The following is an 18,579-nucleotide window of genomic DNA, read 5'->3' as shown; positions in this document are numbered from 1 at the left end:
TTTATCTGCTCGGAGACTTGGTGGACTGTTATCCTCATCAATTCTTCATCATTATCACTGTCGGGAGAGGCGCCGAAGTAACGTCAAATAAAGACTTGTATCAGGCGCACGGGCAACCCGGCCATTAATTTCATTCGACCATTTTATTTTTTCATTTCTTCAGCAACTGTTGTTAATTTAAAAAACGTTTTCTCAAATGCCTACGAGCTATGCACAATACAGAATTTCAAAAGGTCAAATATTCACGCATATGTTTTCCCAACTTCCATGCAAATTAAACTTGCTCAGGGAAGGCAGATGCTGAGAATTCGTCATACACGCTCCGTGGAAATTGCGCACGTAATACCGAGAATGTAAATCAGTGATTTTATGTACGGTTTGTGACGGATACAATGCTGACAGCTGATGTTTCTAGAAACTTAACTGATGTTTGAAAAAAGTTTTGTTAGTGTTCGAACGGACGTACGAGGACGAGGTTTTCTGTAAAAACTGTTCTTCCTTCAGCTTTGGCTAGCGATAAAAAGTAAATAATGGAATAAAAATGGAAATGTCAACCATTCCAACAGGAATGTCCTGGAAGAATCCTCAGAAAGTGTAATCGTGTCACGGAGAAGGCATCTTTCACAACATTGCTTACCCCGATTCTTAAGTGCTGTTCGTCAACTTGGGCTTCTTGCTACATAGAACTGATAGAGGAAATAGAGAAGATTGAAAGAAGAGCAGTGAGTCTCAGCACAGCTATGTCTGCCAAGAGCGAAAACGTCTTGAAGGTGTTTATCCAGCTCCAGTGGCAGACGGTGCAAAGAGATGTGTTGTGCACCACGCACTGATTAACCTTAAATTACCGAGAGCGTACTTTAATAATAAGAGTCAACGAATTTAATTGCTAACTCCTGTGTATGTTTCGCGAAAAAACCGTGACGGTGCAGTTAAATTCTGGTGCACCAACAATCATTGTACCATTCGCAACTGGAATTGGGAAGTATCCCAGGCCGCAAACCGTACGGTGGCTTTCGGAGTGCGAATGTACACTACTGGACATTAAAATAGCTACACCACGTAGATGACGTGCTACAGACGAGAAATTTAACCGACAGGAAGAAGATGCTGTGATATGCAAATGATTAGCTTTCCAGAGCATTCACACAAGTTTGGCGCCGGTGGCGACACCTACAACGTGCTGACATGAGGAAAGTTTCCAACCGATTTCTCATACACAAACACCAGTTGACCGACGTTGCCTGGTGAAACGTTGTTGTGATGCCTCCTGTAAGGAGGAGAAATGCATACCATCACGTTTCCGACTTTGATAAAGGTCGGATTGTAGCCTATTGCAATTGCAGTTTATTGTATCGCGACATTGCTGCTCGCGTTGGTCGAGATCCAATGACTGTTAGCAGAATATGGATTCGGTGGGTTCAGGAGGGTACTACGGAACGCCGTGCTCGATCCCAAAGGCCTCGTATCACTAGCAGTGGAGATGACAGGCATCTTATCCGCATGGCTGTAACGGATCGTGCAGCCACGTCTCGATCCCTGAGTCAACAGATGGGGACGTTTGCAAGACAACAACCATCTGCACGAACAGTTCGAGGACGTTTGCAACAGCATGGACGATCAGCTCGGAGACCATGGCTGCAGTTACCCTTGACGCTGCATCACAGACAGGAGCGCCTACGATGGTGTACTCAACAACGAACCTGGGTGCACGGATGGCAAAACGTGATTTTTTCGGATGAATCCAGGTTCTGTTCACAGCATCATGATGGTCGCATCCGTGTTTGGCGATATCGCGGTGAACGCACATTGGAAACGTGTATTCGTCATCGCCATACTGGCGTATCACCCGGCGTGATGGTATGGGGTGCCATTGGTTACACGACTCGGTCACCTCTTGTTCGCACTGACGGCGCTTTGAACAGTGGACGTTACATTTCAGATGTGTTACGACCCGTTGCTCTACCCTTCATTCGACCCCTGCGAAACCCTACATTTCAGCAGGATAATGCACGAGCGGATGTTGTAGGTCCTGTACGGGCCTTTCTGGGTACAGAAAATGTCCGACTGCAGCCCTGGCCAGCACATTCTCCAGATCTCTCACTAACTGAAAACGTCTGATCAATGGTGGCCGAGCAACTGGCTCATCACAATACGCCAGTCGCTATTCTTGATGAACTGTGGTATCGTGTTGAGTCTGCATGGGCAGCTGTACCTGTACACTCCATCCAAGCTCTGTTTGACTGAATGCCCAGGAGTATCAAGTCCGTTATTACGGCCAGAGGTGGTTGTTATGGGCACTGATTTCTCAGGATCTATCCACCCAAATTGCGTTAAAATGTAATCACATGTCAGATCTAGTATAATGTATTTGTCCAGTGAATACCCGTTTATCATCTACATTTCTTCTTCGTGTAGCAATTTTAATAGCCAGTAGTGTATATGTAGGAGAAATAAAAAGAAATAGAAGGAATTCCACGTAAAAGAGCGACACAGTATTGAGACAGATGGCTGCTTTCGTTTACTTTACTAAGACGTAAACAGCATATAAGCAGTTTTACTACGAAATGACAATTGTTCCCTGTGGGGACGCTACATCCTCTTTTCTTGCCTTGAGAAGTTCCTAATTAAACCGCCACGTTGCTGGTAGTTTCTTCTTTTACTGTTGCAAGTCACGTGCGGTTCTTCTAAACGCGTCCCCCGTTCGTCCTCGCTAGGAGAACGGAAGCACCGCACCGCGCCGCGCTACGGTCGGCTGCTGAGTTATGAGGCAGCGCCTTGGGCCGGCAGTTTTTACCGCAGGGCCGCCCGGGCCGTCACGTTGTCCCCGTCTTGTTGTGCGCTGTAAAAATAAACACTCTCGGTACTTCGGGTTTTACACCAACGCCGGCGAAGCAGCCATAAATAACCGCCAGAGGCGTCGTGGAGCCTGCTAGCGGCCGGACCGGACAGAGCAGCTGCGCGCGCAAGACAGGATGCGCCACTGCGCAAGCGCATGCGAATCTGACGCCCCCGCCTGTCTGACCGGACAACGGCCAATCACGCGACAATTAAACTCTTTTTACGGCTGCCGAAATGAGCGTTGCGGCTCGTTACGCAGTTCAAACAGAATTCACTCCCGCATTTATTCAGAGCTAAATCAGTGCGGGTAGCCTTATTCGTTAAAGCAGGAGTGGTTAAATTTTAATTATATTTTTTGAGCGCTTGTTTGACTGTCCCTCATTAATTTCCTCGGACGCGGCCGGCGTACAGTCGTCTCCCAGCTTCCGTCATGGTTTCTCTATGTCATTATGTGTGAATTATATCACGCTTTCAAATTCTCTAGCAATTTTCCCAGGTTTAGCTGTAACTGACCGCGGCGTTTATGGGTGAAGGAAGCAGTCATGTAATAAGTTTGGTCGGGTGAGGTTGGGGTAAGAAAGACTTGTTAACTCCAGCGCACTTCTGAATAGCGCTAATGATAAAAATGAAACTCACACACCTCTTAACAAATCAAAAGACAATCTTACCGAAAATACTTTTCACCACTGAGCAACCCACAAATCATGAAAACTCGGTAAGAGAACACGGGTGTTATGCGTGTCTGTAGCCGAGATTACAAAAGCAAGCTAATGCAATGGCCTTCCATCAAAATGTAGTCGGCCTGAATCCTAGTGGTACACAAAAATTTTGTGCGTAGTTGACTTACAGAAGAGAGTTGGTGGTATACATTTCCTGATCTCTATACCGAACGACAGTGTCCTCATGGTGAAAAGTTAGAAGGAACGATCAGATTTACTGGGGAGGGGGGGAGGGGGGTGGAGACAAGGAGTGAGGTCATCGGCCCCATCGGAAGGAAGGAAGATTATGGTTTAAAGTCCCATCAACTATTACATTATAGACGGAGCACTAGCTCGGAATATTTCAAGAATGAGGAAGTAAATTGGCTGTGTCATTTCAATGGAACCATGCCAGCATTTGTCTAGAACCATTGACGGAAATCACGGATAACCTAAATCTGTGTGGCCGAATATTATTTGAACAATTGTCCCAACGAATACGAGACCATTACATTAACCTTAACGAAACCTCGCTCGGTCCCAACCGTTAAATACTACGAGCGTGCGTACATGAACCATCTAAGGGAATGATGCACTTCGTTATTCCCCTTGTCTTCCACTTACATAGAATACGGTGACACGCAAATGCTGTCTGCGATTTTGGAGAAGTAGGCACACCTGAATATGTGGTCCTTCATTCTTCATTACACTAACCAGGAAGAGGGGGGGGGGGGGGCTGTACAGATTAGGTCAAGATACCGAAGGTTGGAAATTACTTTGCTGGCAACAGAATATCAAGATCATTCCAGTATGATTTTTACAGTAGTGAATATACGGATATTTATGACGATGTATGGACTAATATGTGTTTGTGGTAACCAAATGCGCCAAGATTTATGAAGTCTCACGCTTGTATGTACGAGATCAGCAGCAGCAGCAGCAGGACAAATTGGGGAAGGAGTTCGCATGTGTGGCTGGCTCTGAGCACTATGGGACTTAACTTCTATGGTAATCAGTGCCCTAGAACTTAGAACTACTTAAACCTAACTAACCTAAGGACATCACACAACACCCAGTCATCACGAGGTAGAGAAAATCCCTGACCCCGCCGGCAATCGAACCCGGGCGCGGGAAGCGAGAACGCTACCGTACGACCACGAGCTGCGGACAGTTCGCATGTGTAACAGTGAGGAAAGGTCAAAGGACTTCCTAAGTTCCGAAGGAGGTATCGATGAGTCGGAATGGTGTGCTGATAAGTAGGCTCATCAATGAAGTAATGTGTTCATATGGAGCGCACAGTTGGTACCGAGCCACGAATCTGGCAGAATTTAACATACGGAGTAACTTAAAAGCGGATATTTCATAGTCAGGAATTATGAGCGTTTCCAAGGTTGTCATTGTAACGGAATAGGGGCAGGAGGTTTATCTGTTAATTTCGGTCGCAATATTTTAAAAAAAAATCTTATAAAATCCAAAGTTGTCATTGCAGTGTAACTAAATTTGGCACAGACATCCGTAAACTGCCAAGAGTAGCACAGTGACGAACAAAACAAGCATCTTACGCTGCAACTTCATCAGCACTTGTGGAAACAGATGGGTTGGGGCATGGTTTTCCCATCAAAGAGTTGTAACTTTCATTAGTATTTTGAGTTTTTCCATGCACACACTTCTGTACAAGTTCTGGATCTGCTAAGCACCGAAATACTTCCCACATTGCGACTGCATAAAACTGGAAGCAAACACTGCAGGAATAAATAGCATAAGAAGATACAGAGCAACAAAGGGGTGTGGTCCTCTACAAGCTTTTTTTGGTTATTATTTTTATTACACTTAAGAGTCCAATTGGAATGTAATATTCAGAAACTGAAATTTCACTATGTGGTAAATGAGACTCCAATAAAAAATTTTTTCACAGTTCTGGTCGCTTTCGCATACGTTTCTCCTTAATACAATTGCAGAATTTAGCAGTAGATTTTTAATAGTACACTTAGAATGTCAAACAGAAACCAGCCTTATAATCACAATACTTCAGAGATCATACAGTAATAAACAAATGAATAAGTAAAGGCCAATTCACACTAGTCGTCGATGAAACGGAAGGACAGGCGACGTCACCCTCAAAATGAATATTTTTCACGTTAGACGAAACGTCAACACAAGGTCACTTCACTTCGCCAAGTACCGAATGATGAAAGCACGGTCACGAGATAGACTACGCGGCACAAAAAAGTCAGAGTATAGTATCAGAAATAAACATAGAAGTGTTCAAGTTTATTAAAGGTTAACAAAACGAGGTAAGCTATGAAGACGTGAAACAATAAAAAAAGTGTTTTGAAACGTTTCAGAGACCCACATATTTTTTTTCATAGCATGTATAAACATACAGACACACCAATATGAAGCATGTTATATGGTAATTTATTATAATTTTTTGTATATCAGAGACGTCTTCAACGATATTCTCCCAAAAACCTTCACTTTGGAGTGCGGAACAGCATCGCTAGATTAAGGTTCGAACGAGAAGAGAGGGCAGCTTGTTTGATCAGAGAGTGGTCTCTGGTCAGCAAAGGTGAGTGCCGCTGCGTGCGCATAGAGCGGATACTCTGGAGTGGGCTCGCAGGCGAGACGGGTGAGAGGACACAGTGTTTGTAATCTGTATTGGTGTCGACAACAGGGCTGGGATGTTTCAAGAAAGGCACACGAATTGAGGGCCCCGTCGTGGATGGAGATGTTGGGAAGTGGTGGGCGACAACGTTCGACTGACGTACGGCATTCGACCTTTGATACTTTTCAAATCATTTTGGTCATCTGAGCAGAAACTTCCGTGCATAAGTGCAGCCGAAGGAAGTCGTCATGTTGGAAAAGCGTGGTAGAGCTCTGTAGAGCTTCTGTTAGAAGTGTGACGGGACAATGACAATGGCTGCTGACCAAAACACCCTTGGAAAAATATGTGCGATCAGTTGCAAAACTGTCAATCTGATTTTGCAGTCTGGATAGCTGTCTTGCAGCGTATTGCTAGAGGTACCTTGTCGAAGTTGGGGTTAGTCAGATGTGGTATAAGTTCTTTTGGGACCTGACCATTTATTTGTTTGTTCCGAGAAGAATAACATGAAAGTCGTGGGACATGTCAAACAAGAAGAATGTAAGAAGCTACATACGTGATTGTAAATTGGTTTATGGTGTAATAAATGTCAAGCAGTAATTAGCATTTGTTTTTTATAAAATCTATGTTATTTAACTATTTTCCCTCAAATTATGATCTGAAAGTTCTATTTCTTTTAATTTTCAAAGAAGTAACATTTTTGTAAGTTTGAAAATTTGTAATTTTGAGCAATCGCTATTCCGCTGGACCGCGTGAGTAAATATTAATATCTCTGCGGTATGTGTTAAAAAGTTTTTACAAGTTTTTGCTTAGTTCAAATTTTCATGACCACAGAAGTCAAATATTACATAACGCCAGTCAGTTGATTTCGTGAAGGTTATTAAAAGCGTCAGAGTAGAGAATGGTGTACCTATTCATATAATTTTATTTCAGTATATTGTGCTACTTTTGGCTTTCAGTGCACAAGTTGTTGCTCCACTCCCCAAAAATTCACATCCTTAACCTGCTCATAGGAAGAAAGGGATTTTATTAAATCACTCAAAAAAGGGTGGGAGCTGCATACTTGTTAACGTTGATGTGCCTAGAGATCTCTGGGATTAATGACTTCATAACGAAAGCCTGATGAAAGCCCGTAGCATTGCTACAAGTTGAGATGACTCCATGGTAAACATCACACCAGATCGGATAGGCGATGTCTCCAACCTAGTAGCTGACTCAGACGAATTCGGTAAAAAGTTTGCCTTTTTAAAGTCTTATGAACCATCTCATAAGCAAATCAAAAAATTGATGTTTCAGCTTGTTCATTGGGGGAATTGGATTAGAGACCAGCAAGCAGTTAAGTTAGATTCAGAACAGAAATGTAAAATTCAAGAATTAATAAATCTGATTGTCAGTCATCTTGTCAACATACCTAAGCTTTCAGAAGGGAGTAGCGAAACAGATGAAAACAATTTACTGTTCCGAAAAGAAGAATGGGAAGACCCTTTAAATTGTTCTGTGATATATCAGTTCACTAAACCTCCAAAACTATTTGTACTAGTGTTGCAGAAGATAGATTCTATAGTGGCAGAACCACTTATACAATTGAAAAATACATAAAGCCATTTTGTGGAAGTAACTAAATTGAACAGAGTGTATAATGTCTGGGATACCGATGTTTCTTAAATGTGGTATTCATCAGGTAAGGGAATATTGCACGATAAGATTTGTCAGATTGTTCAACAAAAATGGTCTGTTAAACAATTACAATAAATAATTTGTTGGGAATATGTTCCCAAGAGACCGCTGTATGAAACTAATCACTCTCATTACTCACAGCTTCAAAGAGAATATAAGACTTTGTCTAATTACGTACGAGGTGCATTCAAGTTCTAAGGCCTCCGATTTTTTTTCTCCTGACTGGAAAGAGATAGAAACATGCGCATTGTTTTAAAATGAGGCCGCATTCATTGTCAATACGTCCCAGAGATGGCAGCACCGTACGGCAGATGGAATTTTACAGCCAGCGGCGAGAATGAGAACTGTTTTAAATATTTAAAATGGCGAATTTTCCCTTACTTGAACAGCGTGCAATCATTCGTTGTCTGAATTTGCGTGGTGTGAAACCAATTGAAATTCATCAACAGTTGAAGGAGACATGTGGTGATGGAGTTATGGATGTGTCGAAAGTGCGTTCGTGGGTGTGACAGTTTAATGAAGGCAGAACATCGTGTGACAACAAACCGAAACAACCTCGGGCTCGCACAAGCCGGTCTGACGACATGATCGAGAAAGTGGAGAGAATTGTTTTGGGGGTCGCCGAATGACTGTTGAACAGATCGCTTCCAGAGTTTGCATTTCTGTGGGTTCTGTGCACACAATCCTGCATGACGACCTGAAAATGCGAAAAGTGTCATCCAGGTGGGTGCCACGAATGCTGACGGACGACCACATGGCTGCCAGTGTGGCATATTGCCAAGCAATGTTGACGCGCAACGACAGCATGAATGGGTCTTTCTTTTCGTCGGTTGCGACAATGGATGAGACGTGGATGCCATTTTTCAATCCAGAAACAAAGCGCCAGTCAGCTCAATGGAAGCACACAGATTCACCGCCACCAAAAAAATTTCGGGTAACCGCCAGTGCTGAAAAAATGATGGTGTCCATGTTCTGGGACAGCGAGGGCGTAATCCTTACCCATTGCTTTCCAAAGGGCACTACGGTAACAGGTGCATCCTACGAAAATGTTTTGAAGAACAAATTCCTTCCTGCACTGCAACAAAAACGTCCGTGAAGGGCTGCGCGTGTGCTGTTTCACCAAGACAACGCACCCGCACATCGAGCTAACGTTACGCAACAGTTTCTTCGTGATAACAACTTTGAAGTGATTCCTCGTGCTCCCTACTCGCCTGACCTGGCTCCTAGTGACTTTTGGCTTTTTCCAACAATGAAAGACACTCTCCGTGGCCGCACATTCACCAGCCGTGCTGCTATTGCCCCAGCGATTTTCCAGTGGTCAAAACAGACTCCTAAAGAAGCCTTCGCCATTGCCATAGAATCATGGCGTCAGCGTTGTGAAAAAAGTGTACGTCTGCAGGGCGATTACGTCGAGATGTAACGCCAGTTTCATCGATTTCGGGTGAGTAGTAATTAGAAAAAAAATCGGAGGCCTTAGAACTTAAATGCACCTCGTACATGTAATCAGTGCTTGGGCTAAGGCACTGTGTATAAATGTGGAAAAGGAGGAGCTGATACAAAATAAACTAGAAGAAAGCAAACCAGAGGATGGATCTACAGTTTTTTGACACCAGTGACGTTTGACAGAAATGGAAAAAGTCTGTACACAAATTTAAAGCATCTGGAGCCGATGAGCATAGAGGACCAGCAGTGACCCAGTAAAGAAAAACAGAATGACAAGTGAATGATGATCTGGTAAGGGGGAGTAGATGGTGATTTAGATGCCGTAAGGAAGGGCATGTGGCACTTGACTGTCTGGATGAATTGAGGGGGGACCAAGAAGAATTAGGACTAAGGGAACAGAGTAAGAACAGAAGGCACTTGTTACCGATCACAAGTTGCTGGTGAGAATTATAAGTTGCCATTGTATGTGCTGATGTAAATGTTGAACCATTTTGTGCACTGAGTGCTTGTGGGATTTCGTCCCCATAACTGATACGCTATGATATGATGTGTGTGCTCCCAGTGTTATGTAAGGTTAAAGCGAGATGTAAGGCTGCAGGAACTTTGGCATTGAAGATAATGAGAGCGATTGTAGTGAGGGTTAATGTACTGGGGTGTTCGTGGAAAATGCCTTTGTTGGTTCCTGAAAATCTATCTAATGATTTGATATAGGCTACTAGTTGGTGCAATAGGCGCAGTTAATTTGCGATTGGGTGCCAAGACAATTTTAATCTAAGCTATACCAAGAAAACTCATTGAGTCAGAGAAATGATTTTTAAAGAACTTTGTTTCATTCATTTATATTTTTACTTTTGCACAACTTGCGCTTTCTCTTTGTCATTGGCAAACCTAAATTATTTTTCGCTTTCAGATATTTGGCCTCCATGATGGAAGAAATCACACGGGAAAAAAAAATGTTCGTAATGGATCCCTGGCAGCTTAAAAATAAAGCAAACAATACAAGGTTAAGAAGACACAACTGCTCAAAATTATACCACTGCAGTATGAATGAGCTTTGGATGAGAATGTCTGATGTAAACTTCCGATATTCCCCGCAGTCCCTTCAACGCCAACGTCAAAAATTCCATCTGAAGAAACCTTGACGTTGACGTTCCGTTCCGTTACCACAAGTTTACGGTTATTTCCGGTACCACAGCGGGAAGCGACTGCAGGTGCGACGCTAGCGGGAGGAATCAAAGAAGGCGGTCTGGAGTTGGTGACGGGAGTAGCGAATGTGGCAGTGCGTACTATTCCGCCCTGGAAAGCCAGTGCCGATCTTTCTGTAGAAAGCGACACGCAGGCGGAAAAGCGATCATTTGCTTAGAAAGAGCGAACTAACTATCACATTGTCTATCGATGTATGTTCCACGTGCCGCACTGGCAACCAATTTCTCTGAGAATACTATTACTTACGCAGAAGGAATAAGTTAACAGTAGTTTGGTGGGTTAATGACGAGCACGTAACTATAGTTTCGAAGGTCCCGGGTGAGGTTTACATTCGCTACTTTCTGCTACTTATCTTTATTTCGCAGCTGGAAATGATTTCCGTGTTAAGACATATTTAGATTTTTATGGTAAAAATAAGATCAAATGTACATCAGTTGTTTTATAAACCGGACTTGAGAGAGGCTATAATGTTTGTCTTGGTACGTACAAAACCTGTTTGACGTTATTGTTCTTCACTTATTTTCATGTGCCCCACAGCAAAACTAACAATATTCCAGCTACCTAAAATTCAATGGCGATTTCCGACTTTTGGATACCCAGTTTCACACCTTTAGAAAATAAGATCTACTTACCTTCTAACAGCCGGCCGGTGTGGCCGTGCGGTACTAGGCGCTTCAGTTTGGAACCGCATGACCGCTACGGTCGCAGGTTCGAATCCTGCCTCGGGCATGGATGTGTGTGATGTCCTTAGGTTAGTTAGGTTTAAGTAATTCTAAGTTCTAGGGGCCTGATGACCTCAGATGTTGAGTCCCATAGTGCTCAGAGCCATTTGAACCATTTTTTACCTCCTAACAATCACAGAACCAATTTTATATACAATTCGCTAAATGAATTCGGACGTTTTATTCTCGTCCACTGACCAGATAGTAAAAATTCATTAAAAAAATTACATTCTGAAGCTCAGTTTTGTCACACATCTACACTTCTTATCGAGAATGCAAGCGTACGGGTTATCAAAACAGATTTATGACTGCATTGAGAATTTGTTGGCAAAAAGGACGCTGCATTTTATTTAGGATGGAGAGTCAACAGCAGATGCAGAAGTAACTTCAGATGTTCTCCAGGGAACTGTGTTGGCACCCAATTTCTCGAGGTATGTTAATGACAAAGCGGACAAAAATAATAAAAATCTGAAACATTTCGGAGAAACTGTAGATATTTTCAATGAATTGCTGTTTGAAGAAACTGCAAAAATATTCTGTTATATCTTGACAAGATTTCAAAATGGTCGAAAGATTACCAACAGGTACAAACACGCGCTCCACAAAATGAAAAAGAAATATGGTATCATATGACTACAACATCAACGAGTGACAATTGAAATCTCTCAAGTCACACAAATACCTTGGTGTAACGATTTGTAAGGATGTGAAATAGAACGATCAAATTGGCTCAGTTGTAGACAAAGCTAGTAGGAGACTAGTATACTAGGAAACGGAAATCAGTCTACAAAGAAGACTGTTCACAAAACAATAGTGCGATCCATAGTAGAAAATGGGTGTTACGACCAAAGCACACCAGACATTGATTACAGGTTGTGTGTCGCATTCAACCCGTACACGAGGGTTGTAATTAAACTTCTGCTACTTGAGCCAGTGTAGGAGGAAAACTATTTACCGTGTACGTTACAGACTTTATACTACTGAAGTTCAGACCCTGCGCTGCGGGATTTACGTCGTTAGCAGTGTTAGTGTGATGACTTGCTGCTAGGTGCTGGCGACGCAAATTTGAGAAACCAGTGTCTGTGTGCTTTACAGTTGCAGTCAACGTGGGTGTGGACAAGGTGAGCGGGGATTTAGTCGTAAAGCTCTTCTGTCAAAACAACAGCAGTAGTGCTTATGCTCTTCGCCATTATCGACGCACGGAGAAGTCCTCTTTCCGTGCCGGGGATGAAGAACATGATTAGATAGTTCAAATTAACTGCTGAGTTTGGAATTCCACCTATGAGAAGCTGACGGCCAACTGCGCCATAAATTGTCGAAGCCGTTCATGTTGACATGGCTGAGAATGCTGGATGCATTGTGCGATCTTCTCGCAGTGCACGAGCTGTGTCACGACAGCTGAACATTCCATGGTCCACCTTCCGAAAAGTGCTGTGAAAAAATGTGAAATGGATCACTACTTCAGTTCCACGCTGTCGTGGATGTAGATGGTTGTTACATTGAAGAACTTTTGTAGTCTGCAACATAAATATGGTACTCAATTAACAAAAGCTGCCCTCTAATGTGGAAATTAAAATGTGTTTCTTTCAGTGGTTAATTATTTCTATTCCACATGTCCATACAGATGTTTCCATAAAGTTTCATTGTCCTACAATCGTTTTTCATGGGAGCCTTCTCAAGTAGCGAAAGCTTAATTATAACCACCCTGTACAAAGAAGGGCAGCGCCAATGTTCACAAGTTTAGTAGGCTGATGACAGAACAAGTATTAAGTGAGAAACTTAGGAATGTACAACATTCCGCAACTTATCGCTTCTGTAGACTATTAACGGAAGACATATAGGCGTTTAAGCAATCATTCTTCCCCATCTCCACAAGCGAACAGAACTGGAAGAAGCACTAATAAATGGTACAATGGCATGTTTTCTCTGCCATGGGCTTCACAGTGGATCGTGGACTACGGATGTACCAAAATGAATCAAAATCTTCTGACGAATACGTAATGAAGCCAGATAGACGTCGTATTTGAACTCCCCAAGCTTCCTGTGCCAGCGAAGGATATCAGAGACTCTAAATGAAATATGAAACATCCTGCTCCGGAAAATCTACTTCGTGGCCAGAATTAATAATGATGAATATCGAAGTCTTCGCACGTCGCACGTCCCACCGCCAGCCAGAATACGCCATCACCCGATGTCACATTGGGCACACGCCTAAGAAAAAAAAAAGAAGATTAGGTGGCGTCGACGTCGATGTCATAACAGACGCAACACAAACTCGGATATACAGGGTAGGCCGCGCGTGGTAGCCGCGTGGTCTAGGGCGCCTTGTCACGGTCCGTGCGGCTGCTGCAGTCGGAGGTTCGACTGCTCCGTCGGGCATGGGTATGTGTGTTGTCCATAGCGTAAACCAGTTTAAGTTAGGTTAAGTGGTGTATAGGCTTAGGAACAGATAACCTCAGCACTTTGGTCCCATAATACCTTAACACAAATTTCCAAAAATTTAGAGGGTAGAGTGGGAAATCAGCAGTGATTGTTTCAAAAGACCCATCTTGGCATTTGGTTTAAGAGATTAAAAAATTAATAAAAGAAATAAAAAACAAACTGGAGGTCATGCAAAACTTTATGTGTGTATTTTGCTTGCTAACTTTGATCGTTACAGCAATGTTTGTTAATTCAAACAACCTTCCATTTAAGGCAGACTCTGTAGGAATAACTCCGTTGTAATCTGAAATTAAAGCAAATATTTACTTGCAAGAAAATATATAAGTTTTGGAATTAAAGTATCATTGATGTTAAGAGACTAAGCAGGATCTCAGATTTTGTACGAACCGGCGATCTCACATGTATGACATTAATTCATACATCTCATAAATTTATAAGTGAGTAAATGTGTTATATATTTGATGTTAAACATGTACGAATTTCGTATTTGAGGACGTATGGCCCTAATTATGTTGGATTTATTACACTACTGGCTGTTAAAATTGCTACACCACGAAGATGACGTGCTACAGACGAGAAATTTAACCGACAGGAAGAAGATGCTGTGATATGCAAATGATTAGCTTTTCAGAGCATTCACACAAGGTTGGCGCCGGTGGCGACACCTACAGCATGCTGACATGAAGAAAGTTTCCAACCGATTTCTCATATACAAACAGCAGTTGACCGGCGTTGCCTGGTGAAACGTTTTTGTGATGCCTCGTGTAAAGAGGAGAAATGCGTACCATTACGTTTCCGACTTTGATAAACGTCGGATTGTAGCCTATCGCGATTGCATTTTATCGTATCGCGACATTGTTGCTCGTGTTGGTCGACGCCCAATGACTGTTAGCAGAATATGGAATCGGTGGGTTCAGGAGGGTAATACGCCGTGCTAGATCCAAACGGCCTCGTATCACTAGTAGTCGAGATGACAGGCATCTTATCCGCATGGCTGTAACGGATCTTGCAGCCACGTCTCGATCCCTGAGTCAACAAAGGGGGACGTTTGCAAGACAACAACCATCCGCACGAACAATTCGACAACGTTTGCAGCAGCATGGACTATCAGCTCGGAGACCATGGCTGCGGTTAGCGTTGACGGTGCATCACAGACAGGAGCGCCTGCGAAGGTGTACTCAACGACGAACCTGGGTGTGCGAATGGCAAAACGTAATTTATTTCGGATGAATGCAGGTTCTGTTTACAGCATCATGATGGTCGCATCCGTGTTTGGCAACATCGCAGTGAACGCACATTGGAAGCGTGTATTCGTCATCGCCATACTGGGTATCACCCGCCGTGATGGTATGGTGTGCCATTGGTTACACGTCACGGTCACCTCTTGTTCGCACTGACGGCGCTTTGAACAGTGGACGTTACATTTCAGATCTGTTACGACCCGTGGCTCTACCCTTCATTCGATCCCTGCGAAACCCTACATTTCAACAGGATAATGCACGACCACATGTTGTAGGACCTGTACGGACCTTTCTGGATACCGAAAAAGTTCGACCGCTGCCCTGGCCAGCACATTCTCCAGATCTCTCACCAACTGAAAACGTATGGTCAATGGTGACCGAGCAACTGGCTCGTCACAATACCCCAGTCACTACTCTTGATGAACTGTAGTATCGTGTTGAAGCTGCATGGGCTGGTGTATCTGTACACGCCATCCACGCTCTGTTTGACTCAGTGCCCGTTATTACGGCCAGAGGCGATAGTTCTGGGTACTGATTTCTCAGGTTCTATGCACCCAAATTGCGTGAAAAAGTTATAACATGTCAGTTCTAGTATAATATATTTGTCCAATGAATATCCGTTTATCATCTGCATTTCTTCTTGGTGTAGCAACTTTAATGGCCGGTAGTGTAGTTTGAGATTATTCACCCATAGACTAATGAAAAAGTTCAAAAAGGTTTGATATTATATTTAAAGTGTGTTGCCAGTCGGTCTAGTGCTGTCGTTATGGAACAATGGATGAGTATAGTCTGGGTAATTTGGGCTCAGTTTTAAGAAAAACTAGTTTTTCACGCTTAGTAATGTTCATGAGTTGGTATCTCCTGAGCAATGTGTCGTCCAGTGAGATAATTTTGTAGGTATGAAGGCAGCCTGAAATGTAATGCATCCAAAATTTTTGTGAAAACTCTTAGTGCTTTTTAAGTAAAACGAACGTTATTAAATCTCTACATCTTTATTTTTCATTGGGCATATTTATTTCTGTACCTAGTCACTCTAACGATGGAAGCATTTCTCCCAATATGAGACCAGTTCTTTGATACCGTCACTGTAGAATGTCTGAATGTTGACGGAGCCACAACAGTTCTGCTTGTATTATTTCATTACCTTCAAACTGATGTCCTCGAAGGTGCTAGTCAAATTTTAGAAACAGATGAAAATCGGGTGGGACCATGTCGGGACTGTATGGAGGATGACCAATAACAATTAACCCAAGGCGTGGAATTGCTGCAGAAATCGCAGCGCTCGTGTGTGGTCTGGCATTTCAAGGAGAGGGCGCTCTTCGTGTAAACCAACGCTTCTAGTTCTAAACTCGATTACAGCACGCTGTTTCTCACACGCAACATATTTACCTATTCACTGCCATATTACAAGCTACCATTCGGAACCCTCCAACGGCAGAGCGCTGCATATACGTAGATTTCCTTAATAAAGATGTATAATGTTAGTAACGTTTGTTTTACATTTAAAGCTTCAAGAGTTTTCATACTAAAAAAGGCGGAAATATTACCCTTCAGCAGTCTCTAGCACTTTCAGTGGTATGTATCTATACTGCTCCAAAAGTAGTGCGGCTGGTGGTAGTACGGTTCAAATGGCTCTGAGCACTATGCGACTTAACTTCTGAGGTCATCAGTCGCCTAGAACTTAGAACTAATTAAACCTAACTAACCTAAGGACATCGTACACATCCACGCCCGAGGCACGATTTGAACCTGCGACCGTAGCGGTCGGCTGGAGGTAGTAGTAAGGTGAAATGAAACAATACCTCAAGACTGAAGCTGACCATCGAAGATAAAGTAAGCGATAAATTTATTTCCTTTCTTTATTTTGTGAGGGGTATCAGCGGGAAAAAGTTGAAAAAGCATTGAAATAGTGTCAAGTTTGTTGATACTTGCTAAGTGCCCTCATTCTCAAATAATGGATGAATGTAGTTCGATAACTTGCGTGTCATGTGTTAACGCTGCACCACGACATATACGGATCCTAACTGTAATATTTGCCTTATTCCGTTAAATCTTTAATGTAAGATTATATCTGTTAACGAATATGTTATAACAGCATTTTGAATTTTAAATTCGGGCAATAATTATATGAAATAGAGAAACTAAGATCTTTGATGCCCCTGGAAAGCATTAGATAGACAAGCAGGAACAATAAATGTAAACCGTCCTCGGTTTTCACCGTTTGGTAATGTAGATGAAACTAACTGTTGGGCTGTTTAAGACAGCCACACCAGAAATAATATCAAGTATCAAATAAGAAATTTTCGTGGAATGGAAGAGCTTCTGTCCACAAATCATCTCTCACGCGAATCTCGGATTGGAATTTTCTCGTATGATATCTTGCGAACCATGGATGCACAGCGACCGGCAGATTCCGTATTCTGAAAAGCGTTTGACACAGTGTCCCACTGCAGATTGTTAACGAAGATCCGACTATGGGGATTAGGTTCCCAGATACGTGAGTGACTCGAAGTCTTATTCAATAAAGCCCATTACATTGTCATCGAAGGATAGTGTTCACCATAAACAAGGGATTGTCACAGAGTAGTGTGATAAGACCGCTCTTATTAGCTGAATGATCTGACGGACAAGGAGAGCAGTAATCTGTGGCCTTGTTGTTGATGACGCTGTTGTTTACGAGGGGGGAGGGGGTGTCGTCGTAGTGACGTAGAAGGTTAAAAGATGACGTAGACACCAAGAAAGAAGGAAGATTAGGCTATTACGTCCCGTTGTCAACTTATACAAGGTTACTAGTTGGTACCATGAATGACAGCTTTCTCTAAAGGTAGAAAAACGCAATTTCACGCACACGAGAAGGAAAAAGCAATCCCTTACTGTTCGAATAAAGCATTGTCAGTGCGCGGCTTGACACGGCCACGTCGATTAAATATCAAGGTGTAACGTTGGAAAGCTGCATGAAATGAAGAGAGTACGTAAGAACGATAGTGGGGAAAGCGAATTACCTGATTGAGTTCACTGTCATAAATTTAGGAATATGTAGCTCACCTATAGAGGAGACCCCTTATACAGTACTAATGCGACTCGTTCTTGAATACTGTTTGGCATCCTCACCAGGGTGGAATAACGAAGACATTGAAGCTACTCAGAGGCGTACGGTTACATTTGTTACCCGTAGGTATGATCAAAACGCTAGTATTACGGAGATGCTTCGTGAACTCAACTGGGAATCCTTGGAGGAAAGCGGAAGGTCTTTTGGCGAATCACTATTGACAAAAATCAAGAGAACCAGCATTTGAAGCTAACTGCAGCGGAATTCCATTGCTGCCAACTCACATTTCCCGAAAGGAGAAATTAGGACATGTATGGAGGCATATATACAGTGGTTCCCGCTTCGTTCTGTTTGCGACTGGAACAGGAAAGGAAAGAACTCGCTGTGATACACTGAACCCTCTGACATGCCCCATATGTGGAGTTGCAGAGTACGGATGTAGATACAAATGTAGAAGATAGGGAAATAGAGAGAAATGCAAAGGAAGACCGCCAGACAATTATCTGCATTCCACACCTTCCGCATACAGAAGATGGAGTCACGCGGAAACGATTAAAAAAAGGGCTTCCGGTCAACTTCGCAGCGCAACAAAATAAATTCATCAAATGCAAAATGAGCAGCTTTTAGAGCAGCTTTTACTTGAGATTCGTGTGTCGTTATC

Source organism: Schistocerca cancellata, chromosome 2 (assembly GCF_023864275.1).
Source record: "Schistocerca cancellata isolate TAMUIC-IGC-003103 chromosome 2, iqSchCanc2.1, whole genome shotgun sequence".
NCBI classification, from domain to species: domain Eukaryota; kingdom Metazoa; phylum Arthropoda; class Insecta; order Orthoptera; family Acrididae; genus Schistocerca; species Schistocerca cancellata.
Note: the sequence above shows the minus strand (reverse complement) of the source record.